Genomic DNA, 18988 nt, shown 5'->3' on the forward strand with positions numbered 1-18988 from the left:
ATGTCATTGAATTATGACTTGACTTTTAAATACTTGGCTTTTGGTTTTATTTATTGAGCCTATGAAATTATTTTCCACTTTCAGAATTATCTCCTCTATTTTTATCATATTTTTTCCTCTTTATTTTTTTAAAAGATTTTTGTTTATTTGTCTTAGAGAGATAGAGCATGCATGGGAGTGGAGAGGGGGGCAGAAGGAGAGGGAGAAAATCCCAAGTAGACTGCACTAAGTGCAGAGCTGGAGGCTGAGGTGGACGCCCAACTGGGGGCCAGTGCAGGGCTCCTTCCCAAGACCCTGAGATCCTGACCTGAGCCAAAACTAAGAGTCAGACACTTAACTGACTGAATCGCCCAGGGGCCCCTATTCTTTTTCCTCTTTAGTTTGGCTTGTCTTCCTATTCTTTTCTAATATCTTCAGTTGAATTATTTATAAAATGTTCTCTTTTTATCAACCACCAAAACAGAGAACACTTTAAATCATAAAATTTCCTGAAAGTACTGCTGTTGGACACACTCCACAGAGATTACTGTGGCCTATTTCAATCATTATCGTTTTCTGAATAAACTCCTTTTGTGTTCTTGAGCTCCTTTCCAATTCAATTATTGATTTAGTATGAATTTTTAAATTTCCAAGTAGTTGGTTTATTTTTTATTTGTTTTGGTAGTCGCTTTATATTTCATTTTATTGTAGCCAGAGAACTTAGCATGTACATTTCTGATCTTTTTGAACTAGTTGGGAGGATGTTTGTGGCCTGATTGATATATGAGACCATATGGGCAACTGATGTGGACAGTTGGAAATCCGACATAGTACAAGTTGTCTGTTGATTCTATCTCAAGATACTTTTTCTCAGCTGGGATAGCCTTGAGGTCCAAACTAAGGGCTGAGGAACATCCATGGATATAGTTACTAGGGTTCCAGGCAGAGCTTAGCAGGGTACCACTCAAACAACTTACAAGTTACTGAAATAGGTAAGATAATAGCTGGTATGACAGGCCAGAGATATGGAGAAATGGTATGTCACCTACACAACGAGGTAGAGGTCCAACTGTAAGCAAGCAGAGAAGTCAAAGAGGGAGTAGAAAGAAAGGCAGATGGATCTCATTGAACATCTTTATACTATGTAGGATTTGGGTTGGTTGCCCACAGCACAAAATTCTAATAACAGTAATTTAAATAGCTAAGGATTCTAAGACATCTGGCAGTCCAGGGCTGGAATCGTGGCTTCACAGAGTCATCAGGCACTCCCATTTCTTCACTCTTTCTTCTCTGCCAGTCTCAGAATTGACTGCTGGAGCTCAGCTACCATATCTGTATTCCTGGAACAGGAATTAAAAAGGGAAAAGGATGAAACCTCACCTCCAGCTGAAGCAACACTCTGGAAATCTTCCTGGAAAAAAAATCTTCCTGGAAGCTCTGCATTTCCATTTCCATTTTTTTTTGGCCAGAGGTCATATGACCAGTCCTAACTACAAGGAAAGCTGGGAAATGCCATCCTTTAGCTGAGTGCATTACTACCCCGAACGAAATCAAAACCATCTGTTTACTAGGGGAGACTAGGGGAGACTAGATAGTGGGTGGGCAGCTAGCAGTCTCTGCCACATTCCCCAAAGTGGAAACCATGCCTGGTCTACCCGGACTTTCCCAATTCCAGGCACACTGTGGGCCTTTTGTAAATGGCTATTGACTTAGACTGGGTGGTTTAGAAAGTTAAGTCTGGATTCATTTTAAGTAGAGTGGTGCAGAGGACGTTTCTTGTATTTACTTCTTAATTGCCTTTAGCTGAAAATAATCTTTCTCTACACTTCAAGGTCAAGAACAGCACACTGCAGCAAAGCATGAAGTTAGGAGGAGCCTGGATACTTGGTAACTTCCACAGGCTTTGCATTGGCCCTGGAGGTTTTGTGCCAGACATCTTGTTACTTGGGGGAAATATTCCATTGTCTTCAGCTGCCATGTTTACATTTCTATTATTGTGCAATTGAATTCAAGCCTAACTGAGGATAGGACAGCAAAATCTCTTAGGACAATGGTGTTTTCTGGAATGAAATTTCCTTGTTTTTATGCCCATTTTTGCTTATTTTGTAACTATACATTGAGGTCATATATGCTCACTGTCCCTAGCACTTTACTATTAAGCATATCCTTTCCATTATATGATGGTCTTTCTGATGATCTTTCTCATTCTTTTGAGTATTTTTTGCTTTTATTTGGTAGGTGGTGAAAAGCAGAAAACCAAAACCAAGACAAAACCAACAACAACAAAAAACAAAAACCGTCACAGAAGAGAGTTAAAAATTCTGAGTGTTGCTAGTACTAAATATGGAAAAGTGGTTTTTGTTTTTCTTATTGGTTATCTTTAGAAATTATAATTGGATGAAGAAATAAATGAATGGATACCCAACTAGCCAAATTTTTCATTTTAACGGAATTACTAAATTAGTAGATCTAGAGAATAGCATAATACGATGTATCATGTTTTAGCAAGAGATTGGACAGACACCATTCTTTGGACCAGATGGAAGAATGTAAACCATATGATCATGTAGTTTAATGCATATTCATCTGATTTCCTAGATAGATCTGGAGAATATAGATTTCTGGGAAACAAAACTTTTAACTTCACGTCTTTATCTACCTGTGATGTACAAACTTCCTATGATCCTGGATCCAAACTTAAGCTGCCACAAATCTTACGACATTTAATTAACTGGCCTTGAGAGAGATTAGTTACTATGAGGAAAAGATATACATACACTGGGAAAGTGCATGATAAAGCACTCTAAGTAATGGTCAAAACACACATCAGTCAACTAACTTAAGGGAGCGCCTGGGTGGCTCAGTGGGATAAGCATCTGACTCTTGGTTTCAGCTTAGGTCATGATCTCACAATTGTGGGATTGAGCCCCACATAGGGCTCTATGCTCAGCATGGAGTCTGCTTCAGATTCTCTCCCTCACCGTCTCCCTCCTGCTCTCTCTCAAATAAAATCTGTTTTTTAAAAAAAGTAGTCATGGGATGCCTGCGTGGCTCAGCGGTTGGGTGTCTGCCTTTGGCTCAGGGCATGATCCCGCAGTCCCTGGATCAAGTCCCACATCAGGCTCCCTACATGAATCCTGCTTCTCCCTCTGTCTCTGCCTCTCTCTCTCTGTTTCTCATGAATAAATAAAATCTTTTTTAAATTTTTAAAAAAATTTTTTAAAAAGTAGCCATAAAGGAATGGAAATCTTTCTCGTGTCTTTTTCCCCCCAGTTTTATTGAGAAATAATTGACATACATCACTATAAACTTAAGGTATGTAGCATGATGGTTTGATGGGCATATTGCCAAATGATTGCCACAATAGGTTCAGCTAACATCCATCCTCATAGAAATACAATAAAAAGAAAAGAAGAAAAAAAGGAAAACCATTTTCTCCTGGCAATGAGAACTCTTGGGATTTACCCTCTTAACAACTTTCTTGTATACCTTACGGCATTGTTAGCTCTTGTCATCATGTTGTACATTACATCCCTAGTACTTATTTCTCTTATGACTGGAAGTTTGTACCTTTTGACCACCTTCCTCCAAATCCCCCACCCCTGCACCCCAACCTCTGGTAACTGCGAATCTGATCTCAAGTTTGATTTTTTTTTTATTAAGTTAATTGCCCATTACTGCTGAAAAAAAATATGACTTAGCATACATACTTACTTGCAAGGTACAAATAAACAAAGGACATAATGGAAAAGAGGCAAGGAAATATAAAAATTGAAACAAAATATGAACCCAGGAAATGACTAAACATAATGGTAAGTGAATGGAGTCATAATTCTTCTACTAAAAACAAGAACCTCAGTTCAGACTGAAAAATACAATCCATTAGTAAATTAATTATGAAGTGCGCTCAAATGTTTTTTAAAAAAAAGACAAAATCCAGAAAGTTAGATGAATATTTCCATCAAAATCCAACAGAAGGAAAAGAAGATTTCCAGAATCAATAATGCCCTCTGAGGGTTCTTCTTCTCTGTCCAATTCTCAGGAAAGAGCCCACCCACCCCCAAATGCACGGCTCTGTGGTGTGCTGCAAGGGGGATTTTTTTTTTTTTTTTTTTTTGCAAGGGGGTTTTTAATGAGTCCCCAGAGACTCCCATGTGTAGTGGGTACAAATCTCAGTCGGTAAACGCAAGTGATGAAGAGACCTAAACTTCTGTTTTCCTTAATACAACTGGACGTCTAATACAGGCTCCCATTCCAATCAAGGAGTCCTGATCTTCAGCCTAGCTATTTGGAATCTGCCCCCCACCCCCTTTGGGTTGTGTGGTTCTGGAGGACTTCCCGTGGCATGGGGGTGGAGCAGGGCAGATGCTCCTTGGTTGCTATGGAGATGCAGGGTCCCTCAGGACTGGGCATCTCTCTACCTCTGGGCTGCTCTTGAGTGCCTGCAAAATCCCTCTGCCAGGCCTCAACAAGCTGTACGCGCTCCTCCCTTCTCCTGAGTTTTACTACCTCCTTGACTTGGATTCTCTCTGGAAAGTGAGGCACATGGCCTCCTGCTCTCAGATCCTACACATTAATTTGAGATTTTGCTCTTTCCTTGGGGCTCAGCTCAGGATAGAGGTCCCTGAATCCTTTTGTTCATGATCATTAACATCTAAGCCAGAGGAAGCAAATTAGTAGCATGCAGGTCAAATCCAGTCCAGCAGGTATTTTGTCTGGCTCAGAGGGTATTTAAAGATTCTTTTGAAAAGATTGTGAACATTTTTTTTTTTTTTTGAAGTAGAGCTTTAGCTTTTAGATCCAACTACCAGTTACCAGCAAATGCAGAAAACAGAGAAGCATGTTAAATGACACCAGGAAAATCCAGACTGTAGGAAATCATGTGACAAAAGATCTGGCTTTAACAAATGCGTTGCAAGGGACAAAAAGATGGGGATCAACCTGTAGATTAAAAGAAACTTAAAAGCACCAATTGCTTGCAATGCATGTACTTTGGATCCTGTTTCTAACAAACTGTAGAAAATAAAGTAATATAAAATAAACATGACGCTCACGAGAAAAGTAAAATTTAACACTGACAGGCTACTTGATCTGAAATTATCGGGGTTTGTTTAGTTATGATACTGTGTTATATTTAGAAATGAGTCCTTATCTTTACAAGGAAAATGGTGTGTCTGGGACTTACTTCAAAATAATTGAAGATAGGGGGAAGTGGGTGGGGTTATAGATGAAACAAAATTGTCCGTGAGTCCATAATTAGGGAAACTCAGTGGTGAGTACAAGGAAGTTCATTAAACTATTTTGTTTATTTTTAAATATGTTTGAAGTTTTCTATAGTAACATTTTTTTTAAAGGGGAGCTTCCACACAAAAAATTTGATTTTAGATTCTCTTGAAAAAATGGAAAGACCCGGCAACATGAGGATAGACCTCCATATTGCAGCCAGAGTTGAGAAGTGTTGGGAGAAGGTGGCATCCAGGGAAACCGTCCCTGCCACGCGCTGCTGTCCTGAAACCTGGCTCACTTCCTGTGTTTAGGGTACCTGTCTCAGCTATCAGTGTTCTGGTCTGCAAGTGGTAGGAACTTGCCTTTCAACACTCCTCACCCAGCTCACCCCCTGTTTTTCAAGTGGGGCTGTTCAAGGGGGTACCTTCTTTTCCTCTCCCTTTTGTGATGTTTTTCCCTGAAATCACTTTTCTGTGCTGTGAATCCTTTCTGGCCCTCCAAGAGTCTAGGATTTTGAAACTCAAAAGCCAGAAGCAAACACTTGTGCCTCCTCCTCATCTTCTGCTTTTGGCCATTACATCCCTTTCTGAGGAAGTGAGAACAGAACAGCCTGACACTGAATGGTGGACACAACAGATGGGGATGGAAAGGGAAAATTTGGTTAAGATGTAGATATAGGCCTTATACACATCAGATTGTCAAATTTTAAAAAGTTGGATAATATCAAGTGCTGCCAAAGATGGAGGACAACAAAGTCTCATGGGAATGTTAACTGCTGTGACTTTCTGGGAAACAGTTTGGAAGCGTTAAGTGAAACACTACAGGTAGGTCCTACAACCCAGCTCTCCTGGATGCTGAGCCTAAAGAAACTCTTGTCCAAGCCCCCAAAGAGACACATGTGAATATGTAATAGGATTTGGAAACACCTAGAAGTTCATTAATAGGAAAGCAGATAAATAAAATGTTATATGAAATGATGAGTACTATTCAGCAGATGAAAGAAATGCTCTGGTCCATCTTGACTCATATCAACTTGGAGCCATCTCAAAATCTCATCATCTTGACCGGACAAGAGTAGAAGAGAATGATATATATATATATCATACATGCTGACCACTTCAGCTTATTTTTTAAAAATATGTACAAAATAATACCAATACTGGATCTGGATGCAAATAGGAATACGGATTAGCAGGACACACAGGATCTTAGCAATGGTTAAGAGGAAGAAAATGAGGCTGGGGGTGGGACAGAGGGGAAGGGGGAAAAAGTAAAATAAAAGTGAGACCTGCATATGCTAATAAAGTTGATGTGCCTTGAACCAAGAAGTATGACTAATTCATTCTCAGTACATGAGTTTTCAGAAAACAGAAAACCAAAACAAAACAGTTAATATTTAAAATATTAACTTGATGCATGTGGAAACAGCATGTGAGTGAGTAGCTATGAATAACCAGAAGGCTAACGCATGCCCAGAGGTGGCAGGGAGAGCTCTCACTTAGGGATCTAGGCAGAATGGGCCCAGACAGTGGCCTTGGGCTACTCCAAGGGACGTCACGTGTCCCCAAACCTTCAGTCCCCTGTAATTCTCTCCAACAGTTGATCTCATTCTAGAGTCACCCTGTTATGGCCTTGAGTCACTTAATCACAGACATTCACCTCCGGTCAGCACTGTTGGCTGCTCTCAGGGAACCCGCTGGGTCACAGAGATTGTCACCATGGAGTGGTTTCAACCTGTGGATAGCCCCACACTCCTCTAGTAAAGTCAAGATATCCTGAGGACAAATACTCCTGCAGCTCCTCCCCCACCCCCTTTTTTTGAGCACCTTTAATACTGAAAGCTATTTCTCAAACAGTGTGTTGTATGATAGAGACTAGAACTCTCCAGTGTACTGTGGTTGGGCTGTGGAGGGGCAGAGGACAGTGGTTTGTTTTGCTTGAAGCCCCACTCTTGGGAATGAAGGGGAGAAAGAAAGGTGATGCATTACTGCTGTCTCCTGAGCCTATCCTCCTCCTCTCTCTCCCTCTTGCCCACCCTCCTTTCCTTTTACAAACATATATTTAGTGGGAGTATGCACCAGGCACTGGGCTGGGCACCATACAATATGAATCTGACACTGTTGCCTTGCCCTCAAGAAGATTCAAGTCTAGTGGGGGAGCAAGCGGTGAGTGGGGTCAAACACGGTAGAGATCTGTGGGAGGTGAGGATGCTTTGAGACCACAGAAGAGGACAGCTTCATCAGATGAGGGATTGGGAATGGCTTATTGGAGGCAGTGCTCCTTGAGCCGAGTCTGAAAGGATAAACAGTGACCAAGAAGAGGAAGATTGAGGGAAAGGTATTCCTGCCGGAGGGAAGAGCATATGCAATGGCTGGGAGGCACGAGCTAGCAGGAAACGGCGCGAAGCTAACAGTAGTTTCCCATATCTGGACTTGGAACTCAGGAAGGGTCTTGGGTGATAGGACTTAACTCATGTCCCTGAAGCCTGCAGAACTGCCTCAGCCCCATTATGTCTGTTCCTCTATAATCTTGGGCCAATATCTTATAGTTAAAAAATTGCATGTTTCCCTATTACTGTTGCTGCTGTTGTTATTGTTTTTTTAATTATTATTTTTGTATGAAGGTTTTATTTCTTGGTCTTGACTGAGAGAAGGGCCCATGAACCCTGTGCTTCTCCCACCTGGTGTCTTGCCTGTAGCCTTTGCCATGGGGATGACTCATGGGGACGACTCATGACCCAATTCTGAGTGGGTATGCTTGGGGCAGTGGGTAGGAGCCCCAAATCCCACTCCAGAGGGATGGATTTTTGTCTGAGAGTCTTCTACAAGGGTGTACCTGAGCTGGGCTGACACCTGGGCCAGCGCCCAGGTGAACATTCTTCTGGGACAGTGTTTCAGAGAGCCTCCAAGATGGTGCCCAATGCCCCCCACCTCCTGGTTTTCCTGGCCTCGTGTAGTGTCCCACATTATATCAGGGCTGACCTGTATGGGCATCAAGACAATGGCAGTGACCGAACATGCCTTTAAGCCTCGCCCAGTAAAGACATTATGACTTCTGCATTAGCTTCTGTCTTGGGCTGCTCACTCAGAGGGAAGCTAGTGCCACCTCATAGCAGTCACACAAGCAGCCCTATCACAGTCCGTGCCGTGGCGACTGAGGTTCCCCGCCAACAGCTGTGAGAGGAGGCCTCTCAGATGCGGACCCTACAGCCCCAGCCAAGCCTTGGGCTGACGGCAACCCCATTCAACACATGGATCGCGACCTCGTGAGAGGCCTTGAGCCGGAACCACCCAGCTTAGCTGCTTCCAAGTTCCTGACTCTTAGATACTGTTAGAGATGATAAATGTTTATTGTTTAAGCCGAGATAGATGTTTTAGGGTAGTTTGTTACACAGCCATGGGTCACTAGCACACCGCAGTTGGCAACGCTGGGGGGCTTGTCCAGCTTGTGTCGGGGAGGCCTCCTGACTTGGGTTTTGCCTCCCCTGCTAAGCAGAAGTGTTAGGGCTCCCAAAAGGCCACATCCACTCACCCCGATTCCTTCCCTCACGCCTTCTCCCTCCACAGGTACTTCCCAGGAAGGGACCCACAACCCAACAGCAGATGCATAGAAGCCTCGTCTGGACTCCCCTTAGCATAGAGCTTTAGGAGACCAGCTGCCCACCCTACCCCCAGCCCTCCAGGGAAGCCTCCGTCAGGGAGGCAGGGATATGGGGCACAGGGACATTCCTGGAGAAACTGTGTATACATTCCTCATCGAACCTTCCATCCCTTGAAGCCCTGACCACCGCCCCTCCTTTGGTTAAACTGGTATATACACCTCTACCTCTGGTTTTCCAGTGAGTTACCCATTACTCGGTGCTCCCGCACTAGTGTGTGACGCACTTGGCCTTTGTCCTATTAATCTGGTCTCTACTCCCACCCCTCAGACCTAAGTTGGTAGAGGGAAAGGCTTTCCTCCCAACACACGGAAAATCAAAGAAGTCCCCAGGGGCTGTCGAATGGGAAGTTCCGAAGCCCCCTGCGCTGAATTTTCTGTCTGGGCGAAGGAGGTTGACTTTAAGAGCAACGAGCTCTGTAGGGGGGATCCCCGGAGATCCGCATGCACGCAGCCCCTAACCCCTGGCGCAGATGCCCAGGGGCCCGTGGAAACACACCTTCCGGGCCGAGGTCACAGCAGGGGCAACTTCTGACTTAAAGAAGCCTGAGTCCCCTGGTCTGTGGCCTCTGCCTTTTGGGTTTTGACTTATTTAACGAATACTTACTTCCTACTTGCCATGTGCCAGACTCTGTGCTAAGCACTTTACATATGTTAAGTCACTGAATCCCCATAATGACCCTAAGAGGTAAATGCTCTTAATGCCTTCATTTAACAGATGCGGATCCTAAGGCCCAGAGAGGTCGCCCGGTGAGTGAGGAGCAGCGCAGGGATCCGCACTCGGGGGGTCCTTGGCCCGAAGATGAGTGTTGACCCGAGGTCTGCCCCGTGGGGGCTCCGGGGCACTGTTCCTCAGCCAGGGCACCTGGGCCGGGCAGGGTTATGTGTTTGACCTGTGGCCGGGGGCCACCCGGAGGTGCACATCCAAGCAGGGCACACTCTTCCTGGGGAAGGCCGTGGCGGTGTTCCTCTCGGAGGGCTCACCTCTGTGCTCAACCCTGAGGGTCTGGCAGGAGAGTCTCTTCTCCGTTCGTTCCTGCCTCGTCACCTTAGCTCTACCAGGTACCTGCGGGGAGGTCTCCGCACTCCCCCCATCTGCCGAGACCAAAGGTTCTCGACCCAGGGCAGTTTTGCCTCCCAGGGGACATGCGGGGATGTCCAGAGACAGTTTTGACTGTCACGACTAGCAGGCTGCTACTGGCACCTAGTGAGTGGGGGCCTGAGATGCTGCTAAACATTCTGAAACGCACAGGATGACACCTCCCGACAAAGCGTCACCTGGACCAAAACGTCAAGAGTGCAGAGGTTGAGAAACTGACCTGGGCCCAGCTCACAGCCTCCTTAAGGCTGAAGATCCCCCCTGCCCCCGGCCGCCTCCCCTGCATACAGACCTACAATGATCCGATTCCTGGTACAGCTGGGCAGTCCCGGGTTCCAGTGGGGGCTCCATGCGTCCTCACTCATCTCTTACAGGCCACCGTGGAACGTGAAAGATACAGGGTGCACACCAGCTACAAGTCCTGGTAGGATAAAATAAGGATTTTGAGGTACTGACGAAGGCCGCTGGCATTATTTTGTACCAGGCTCTGTGCTGAGCATTTTGGGTCGTGTAGTTCTCACAGGCCAGCCTTAGATGCTCTTATCAGCCCTATTTCACAGACCGGGAAACTGAGGCCTAGGTTAAGGTTAAGTCACTTGCCCTAGTCACACAGCTAGTAAGTGGCAGGGCCGGGTTTGTGGCCCGGTCCTTCAAGAGGGAAGAGCAGGAGTAGAGAGAGGGGGGAGCGCTGGGCTGGCTTTTGTCCGGGGACAGTTGGGACCAGCAGGAAAGAGATGGCCCAGGAAGGAGCCCGGGCGCTTTTTATTATTTATCACAGCAGGGGAAGAATGGGAGGCTTGTTTCCAAGCTATAAATACCCTCCTTTGATGCCCGTGCATATCAGAGATAAATGAGCCACTGAGGCCTCAGGAATTAATGATGCTCCTGGTTATTGCCTCGGTTGACCTCGGATGACCTCGGGGCCGTAGCGATTCGCGTCACGGCTGCCAAGGGGCTGGGTCCGAAGGGACCGGGTTCGGGGGCCAGGGCTGCTGTGGGCGCCTTCCTGCGTCCAGGCTCGGCTCTCGTGCGAGCACAGGTGGCCCGGACCCCACTCGGGGCCCCTGGGGTCCCCCCCCCGCCCCCACCGAGCTGCTCGGGAGGGCGCAGGGCAGGAGCGGCCGCCGCCGCACGAGGGCGCCCCGCGACGCTGCCCTCCCCCTGGCGGCTCGGCCGGCCCGGAGCTGGGAGCGCCCCCGCGGGGGCTTGCGGAGCGGCCCCGGGTGCATCCCCCGCCCCGGCCTCGGGCGCGACGAGCTCGGCGGGCTCAGAGCCCTCGGCCCCGGACCCCGCGGCCGCCTCACACGACGTCCTCCGCGGGCCTCCGGCTCCAGGCGGGCGGAGTCGGGGGCGGGGGGCGGGGGGGCAGGTGGGGAGAGCGAGCCGCGAAGGTGCAGGGGGCGCCGCGGGGGCCACGGGGCGCCGGCCGCGCTCCCCCACCCCCGGCCTGCGAGCAGGGGCGCCATCTCGTGGCCGCGGCGGGGAACTACGGCCAGGCCGCGCGCTCGCGTCTCCCCCTCATTCCCTCCCCTCCTCACCCCTCTCTCTCCCTCTCCCCTTCTCTCCCTCTCCCCCTCGCCCCCCTCTCCCCTCCTCCTCTTCCCCCCTCCCCCTCTCCCTCTCTACCCCCTCCCCCTGTCCCCCTCTCCCTCTCCCCCTCTCTCCCCCTGTCCCCCTCTCCCTCTCCCCCTCTCTCTCCCTGTCACCCTCTCCCTCTCATTGCTTCACCCCTCTCCCCCTCATTCCCTTACCCCTCTCCTCCTCACCCCCTCTCTCCCTATCTCCCTTGCCCCCTCTTTCCCTCTCCCCCTCATTCCCTCACCTCCTCACCCCTCTCTCTCCTCCCCTTCTCTCCCTCTCCCCCTTACCCCCTCTCCTCACCCCCTCTCCCCCTCACCCCCTTTCTCCCTCTCTCCCTTGCCCCCTCACCCCTCTCCCCTCCCCCTTCCCCCCGCCCCCTCACTCCCTTTCCCTCTTACCTCTCACCCCCTCTCTCCCTCTCCCCCTTACTCCCTCTCTCCCTCGCCCCCTCTCCCCCTCATTCCCTCGCCCCCTCACCCCTCTCCCCCCTCTCCCCTTCTTTCCCTCTCCCCCTCTGCGTGTCTCTCTGCGTCTCTTTCCCCGCCCCCCCCAGCTCTCTCCTCCGCCCATCTCTCCCTCCCACCTGCCCCTCCTCTTCCTATTCCAGAGTAAGGCCTCTCTATACAAGTTTCTAGAATGGTGCTGTCCAGGAGCGGTAGCCGCTAGCCACAGACGGCCATTCATACTTAAATGTAAGTTGATTGAGTGACATCACATTTAAAACTTAGGAGTCACTTCCTCAGCCCCACTAGCCACAGAGGCCCACCAGCCCCGTGTGACTCGGGGTTACCATATGGGACGGCGCAGAAATAGAAATATTTCCATTATTGTAGAAAGTTCTGCAGAACAACGCCGTTATACAAAGTCCAGCGTTGTCATTTGATAGAGAATTGTAAAAATTCAGAGGAAATATTGTTTGGAGTCTGTTCTGCTACCATCAGAGGAGCTGCTGGTCAAGGTTTTCCAGAGCAGTTTTGCCCAGAGACTCCCTCCTCCCACTGCCGGGGGGTGGTGGTGCATTTTAGAAAGAAGAGCCGACGGGGTGTCAGATAGACCTGAGTGTGAACCCCAGCTCTGCCACTTAAGTCTCTCTGGACCTCAGTTTCCCATCAGTCAAATGATGCTTCTAGACTTTTCCAGTTTTACCAGGTCAGCGCTTGAGGAGAGCGGCTGTCAAACCAGGAGGGAGCCCCTGGCCGTGACCCCCCTCCCCCTATGGTGTCTGCAACCACAGGGCCGCAAGCCACACACCCTGGCTCTCTCTCCACCCCAGCTTATCCCCAGAGCCCCTCGAGACGTCGCCTGGCTCCCACATACCACTCAGGTGAGTCCCCATCTGCCCGGTGAAAGGCCGGCTGTTCTGTGTTTGCCTCAACACTAACTTTAGGATTCATTCACTCCTTCAACAAGTATTTATTGCGTTCTTACGATGTGCCAGGCGCTGGCCTAAGACTTGGGGCCTGGGCTGTAAATGCAAATGTCACCATCCTGCACCTGGCATTATTTTTTTTAAAAGATTTTATTTATTTATTCACAAGAGACACACGCAGAGAGAGAGAGGCAGAGACACAGGCAGAGGGAGAAGCAGGCTCCAGGCAGGGAGCCCGACGTGGGACTCGATCCCGGGACCCCAGGATCACACCCTGGGCTGAAGGCAGGCTCTAAATTGCTGAGCCACCCAGGGATCCCCCGGCACCTGGCATTTTAACGCGGGGAGACAGGTAATGAGGCCCTTAAGTGTACCCTACAATGGAGAGTAGTGGTAAGTGTGATGAAGGGAAACCAGGCAGGGGGGTTGGGGGGGCTATTTCTGATAGGATCATCCATCAGGTAAAACTTCTATGGGCAGGTGACATTTGTGCAGAGCTCTGAGTGGGAGTGAGCCAGTGGGTATCCAAGGGAGGCAAGGAGTTGCAGATGCAAAGGCCTGAAGCCGGCCGTGTGGGTCTTCACGGCAGGGTAACCTAGGGGTCTGGGGCCGATATCTGAAGGCTTACATTCTCTATAGGCCGATAGCCAGTTGCTAACAAGTGAAACTGCTCCCAAACTAGATTGCTATCGGGGTGCATTTGGGTTTGCTTTTCCAGCACATGAGTCAACAAGAATGAGTCAAACGTCTGCTGAGTGGCCTCTGGGTTACTGGTTTCAGCTGCCTTACTTGGGTGTGTTCTTTTTTTTTTTTTTTTTTTTTTTTTAGATCCTATTTATTTGTCAGACAGAGGAGAGCACAGCAGGGGGAGCAGCTTCCCACTGAGCAAGGAGCCCAATGCGGGGCTCCATCCCAAGGCCCTGGGATCATGACCTGAGCCACCCAGGCGCCCCTATTTGAGTGTGTTCTTGACAGTTGATGGTTTCAGAGGGTTCTATCCAAAAGGAGGTTCTCTGATGAGAAAGTGTAACTTGGTCCCCGAAACATTGTGTGGGGAATTGGCTGCAGCTTCAAGCTCTCATCCTTGGCTCTGCAGGGTCAGTGCCTCCTGCTCAGCCAAGTTTGTCAGGTGAATTTGCTCAGGTAATACTGTCTTGCTGTCGGACTCCCTGAGGACAGCTGCCTGGGCCTGGGGAAGGCTCTGTGGGAAGGTGCCTCTTCCAGGATCCAGGGAACCTGTCCCTGCATCCTTGTGTAGGGAGGGGGGGCCGGTCACCACTGCCTTGAAGCTAATCCAGCCTGTACCTGGATCAGAAGCCACGATAGACTCACCTAAAGTAAAATCATTGGCAACGAGGGCCAGCCATGGCTTAGCCGTCCTTTCCCTGCCTCCAGAAACGGGCCTCCACTGCCACCTGTCCCCTGAGAGTTAGAATGGCATTTGCCTCTGTGTGGTTTCAGTTTTAGGAAGACGCGACTGGGGGCAGGAAGGGGGGCTGGCAATTTCGGCAAAGGCTTACAGCTAGGATACTTGGGTGCTGCTGCTGGGAATGTGAATCATTGCCACGTTTCGGGAGGCCAGGTGGGCAAAGGGATCACGCCCACATCAGTCCTGGCTTATTCTTAGTTATTAGTTACTGTTAACTTTTAAGATTACCCCTTTTCAGTCTCAAAAACATCCCACTTTACAGGACAAATATTATGGCTGGTACCCAGTCTCTGGGGTACCTTTAGGATATGTAGCCTAAGAACGTATATAAAGATGTAGCTTTAGGGATGTTTACCACCGGGCTCCTAGGCATAAAGAAAACTTAGAGATAAGGTATGTGCCTTACAACAGAGGATTAACTAAGTTAAATAAATTGTAGTACATCTACATAGTAGAATCCTAGAAAGCCATTAAAAGATGAGATGTAGCAAAATACTAAATAGCATGGGAATACATGCGTACCATTAAGGAAAGTTACTAGACCCTATAGTATTACCTAAATCTAGTTTGCTAAGCAAAAAGCCATGCTCTGAACAGAGGACTGGATGGAGATCCACTGACCTGTACCTGTTGGTTATCTCTGGGCAGCGGGATGGCAAGTGATTTATATATTCTCCTTTATACTTTGTATTTCTCAATTTTCTATGAGCATGTATGTTGTAGGCAGAATAATGACCTTCCAAAGATGTCCCCGTCCTAATCCTCAGAGCCTGTATGTAAGATTACACGACAAAAGGGAATTAAGGTGAGGTTGATGTTGCTAATCAGCTGAAAGGGAGATTATCCTAGATAATCCAGGGGACGCGGTGTAATCACAGGCGTCTTTACATGGGGGAGGGGGAGCAGGCACAGAAGAATGGTGCCCGGAGAGACTCCACCTGCCAGTGTCGATGGCAGGGGGCCAGGCCCCCAGAAGTGCTGGAAGGGGTAAGAATGGGGTTCTGTTCTAGGGCCTCCAAAAAAAGGAAAGGGAGCCTTCCTGACACCTTGATTTTAGCCCTGTGAGAGCCACTTTGGACTTCTGACCTTCGAACTATAAGATGATGAATTTGGATTGTTTTAAGCTGCTGAGGTTGTAGTAATTGGTTTCAGCAGCAATAGGAAACCAATACAATGACTTTCTCTTGTTTTAATAATAAAAACAAGTGACGATGATAGCAAAAGTCACTTAAAAAGAAAAGATTGGAAATCATGCCCTGTAATTTAACCCAATAGCCATGCTAGGAGGAAGTCTGGCATAGTCGTCTTTCTACAAAACAAAAAACAAAAAACAAACAAAAAAAACCCCAAACCTGGATAAGGAGCTCCTAGCTGGTTGCTATTTTTCAGTAGGAAATACTAATTCAGAGGGTAAGTCAATGAGCTGAGCAGCCGGGAGCCTGGGAATTGTCCTACAGCGGTGCCTAATTAATTGCATATAATGGGGCAAGAACACTCAGTACTATGGGTCCAGAGGAGGGAGAACCAGGAAGCTGCTGCTTTTGGGAATTCCAGGGCTGGGAAAGGAACTGAACTTGAAAGGAAACCCTCTCCAAGTGAGTGGAAACTGCCAGGTGGTTCTGCTGGTTTGGGCTAGCAAATCCCGTCCTGGCGTCAACAAATAGAGGGTGATGGCTCTTCCAGTCCTGCCCAGGGGCAGGGAGCTGAGATGTTTGCAGTCTGGCCCATTCTGAACTATCCGCTGGAGGCCGCTTAGGTTGGAGAGGTGCAGAGGATTCTCTCCTGAAGAAAATCCTTTCCTGTGTCCTTTGAAGGAGCTCTTAGGGAACCCCCAGACTCTTAGCAAAGGCTGCAGAGAATCAGGTATCTGAAAATGGAAAGACCATCTTTTTTTTCTTTGCTTGAGCATCCAACACCACCTCCTCTTTGGTTCCATCTGTTGTAAAGACTCCCTTTCTGTGGCAGATAGGGCTTTCTGGAAGCAGGTGCTGAGCTGGAGTTTGGCAAGCAGGTCAGGGAGCAGAAGGTCAGGGAGCGGAAGCAGGGTTGCACACGGAGGGTGCTGATGCTGGGATGCAGGCCCCACAAAGCCGAGCCCACGGGCATATGTGGCCCATTGAAGTGGCCGGTGGGGGACGCAGTGGCCAGCGTTTAGACACCTGCCCCTGATCAGTCGTTTTGGTGTAAGGCAGCTCTCAGCCAACCCCAGAGAGCTGGAGGCTGTGTGCTGACCACAGCAAGTCCTGCTCTGAGAGGCAGTCAGGTTGGCACATCCTTGCGTCAACTGCACCATTCCCCTAGTGGGACCTCATTCTGCTTGCTGGCCAGGACCCACAGTCCTGCTAACCCAGTGGGTGCAAGAGGGACTTGGCTAATTTTGCATAGCTCCTGAAAGCACAGGGGACACGATGGGGGGAAGATGCCAAGGAGGCTGAAATGCAGCTCAGAACAAAAGATTCCATAAGAAGGCGTGACTATTTACAATGGGGCAGAACCCTCCAGAGGTCCTGTGCCTCTAGAATGGTCCGAGCTTGGGAATTTGTGACAGGATGGAGAAGGGATTTCTACATTGAGCCAGAAAGTGGACAGTTTTCTTCTAAGGCTGCTTATGTCCCTGGGGGGGGGGGGGTGAGGGGTCATGGTTCATGGGGCCACCTTGGGTTCTGCCTCAGGGGGGCTGCTCTTGGCCACCTGTGGCTCTGTACACTGGCATCCCCTCTGGGGCTGACATTCTCCTTCACGTCAGGTCTACTTCCAGAAGTTTGCCACAGACCAGATGGGGCCCGAATCCAGCTCAGAGAATTCCTATAGGCTGGCTCCTTCAGATCACGCCCCATCTCATGTACCCTCCTCTTGTCCCACTTGCTTGACTTCCAGTCTGAATTCCTCCTTCCCATCATGGCCCTTTTGGATTTGCTGACCCTGGCATGTCCCCCTTCTCTCCAGGACCCGGCTCTGCGACATGGCTGTCAGCCCAAGGCCTGTGGCCTGGACGCTGTAACTTCTCTCCCAGTCAGCTCCCCAGCACCTCACTCACCTGCCCCTCCCTGTCCCCGAGGTGAGCTCAAGTAGTAACAAGTGCCAAACATCCCCAGTCCCCGTGGTCCATGGGACTTCCTCTTATTCACTCAAGCCATACCTGCCACAAATTCTAGAAGGGCCTGCCTTTTCCAGTATTTCAGAATTTGATGAACAAGCCATGGTCACACTTATGCTGCTCGTTGTTTCATCTGTAGGTTTAAAAGCCTTCATACATCATCTATGCAGGATGGTACACGCACCCACATCTGAGTGTCCGCCCACCCCCCCCGTTCAAGAACTAGAAATGAATCGGTACCTTTTTTTTTTTCTTTTTTTGAATAGGTACCTTTGAAGTCCCCTGTGGTCCCCTCTCCCACTGGGATAGTGCAAGGGACCCATCTGGATTCCAGAGCCATCATTCCTTCACTGCTTTTTACAGACTTAGGGCTTACGTCTGCGTTCCTGTGCAATATGCTCTTTGCATCCATCGGTTTTTAAAAATTCATATAAATGGAACTTACTGTATTATCCTCCTGTGATGCTTTCTTTCACTGTCACATTTTTGAGATCCATCCCTGGCATGTGATTTTATGTTGCTGTGGGGCCCCTCATCCATCTTCATCTTTGCTGTGACCCCACAGGCTGATGTCTTTGTACGATAGTCCCACCGGAGACCCCCTTCTTTTCTCATCTCCTTCCTCTATAACCTCCTCCAAGGGCCAAGACCACCCTCTGCCCAGGCACTGGGTTTCTGGAGACAAATACACGACCATTGCCCTCGGGTGGTGGTGGCTTAATGATTGTGACTCTTTTGCTTTGCTCATATCTGGACCCTGGGACGGAAGTGAGTTTTCTCTTCCTGTTGGATTTGTTGCTATTGGACCCGTCAGGAAAAGCTTTGCAAGATTTAGTGAGCACAAGAATTCCCTGGGGGCAGGGTGGGGGCTTATTAATTAGGGCGATTTATGGACCCCCACCCCCACCCCTCCCAGAGGTTCAGAACCAGCTAATCGGATTATCCGGGTAGGACCCAGGAATCTCCTCTCCGCCCAGCAAGTGTGATGCGGACTATCTCTGGCTACTCTTGTAGCCAAGATCAGCCTCTGCCCCAGCCAGCACGGGGAGGCGCTTGACCTGAAATGCCATCAACCTCCAAGCGTTTCTCTTAGCCAGACGGTCAGTGGAGGCCTGTCCCCTGCGCCTGAGCAGAAATCTTCACTGGGGCCTAAAGTTCTGGCAAGGACCGTTCCTCAGAGAGAAAGCTCGGCCTCCAGAACCGTCTGAAACTTGCCTCTGTCCAATGTTTAGTTTAGTGGCCACTGCTGCGTTTCTGTGAAGACGGGGTGGAGGCCTGCTGCCGACACGTGAGATGGCTCAGCCACCCGCCTGACACCAGCAGACCACAGGGCGGGGTCACGACCCGGAGAGCAGCAGCGGCCTACAGGCTGCCCGGAGCCAGCAGGTGCGGGCACCAGAGCCGCTCTAGGCCTCACTCAGGCCTTTTGCCCTCCCTCCGTCTTGGCCGGGCTGGGGAGAGGCAATCAGCGCTGCACATCTTTGGTGGGACCTGTTGCTCGTGGGCACCCTGTCTGCACTTCCCCTGTAGAACAAAGATCTTGGCCGGTGG

The 18988-nt window shown here is 49.2% G+C and overlaps 2 long non-coding RNA genes across 4 annotated transcripts in view; one reads left to right on the top strand and one right to left on the bottom strand.

Annotated features, from left to right (window-relative positions):
* Positions 1–1099: 1099 nt before the first annotated feature.
* On the bottom strand, positions 1100–11013 carry LOC111097778. Its single transcript, XR_005365241.1, has 3 exons — positions 10780–11013; positions 10254–10382; positions 1100–1319 (listed from the first exon to the last, which is right to left on the bottom strand). It is a non-coding gene; the product is annotated as an uncharacterized LOC111097778 (long non-coding RNA).
* Positions 11014–12098: 1085 nt separating this feature from the next.
* The window catches only part of LOC106559436, a 28878-nt gene continuing 21988 nt past the window's right edge, over positions 12099–18988 (top strand). For all 3 annotated transcript variants that reach the window (XR_005366131.1, XR_005366133.1, XR_005366132.1), the window contains exons 1-2: positions 12099–12234; positions 12683–12866. This is a non-coding gene — a long non-coding RNA (uncharacterized LOC106559436). The remainder of the gene's footprint in view (positions 12235–12682; positions 12867–18988) is intronic.

Source organism: Canis lupus, chromosome 10, assembly GCF_011100685.1.
Source record: "Canis lupus familiaris isolate Mischka breed German Shepherd chromosome 10, alternate assembly UU_Cfam_GSD_1.0, whole genome shotgun sequence".
Classification (NCBI taxonomy): Eukaryota; Metazoa; Chordata; class Mammalia; order Carnivora; family Canidae; genus Canis; species Canis lupus.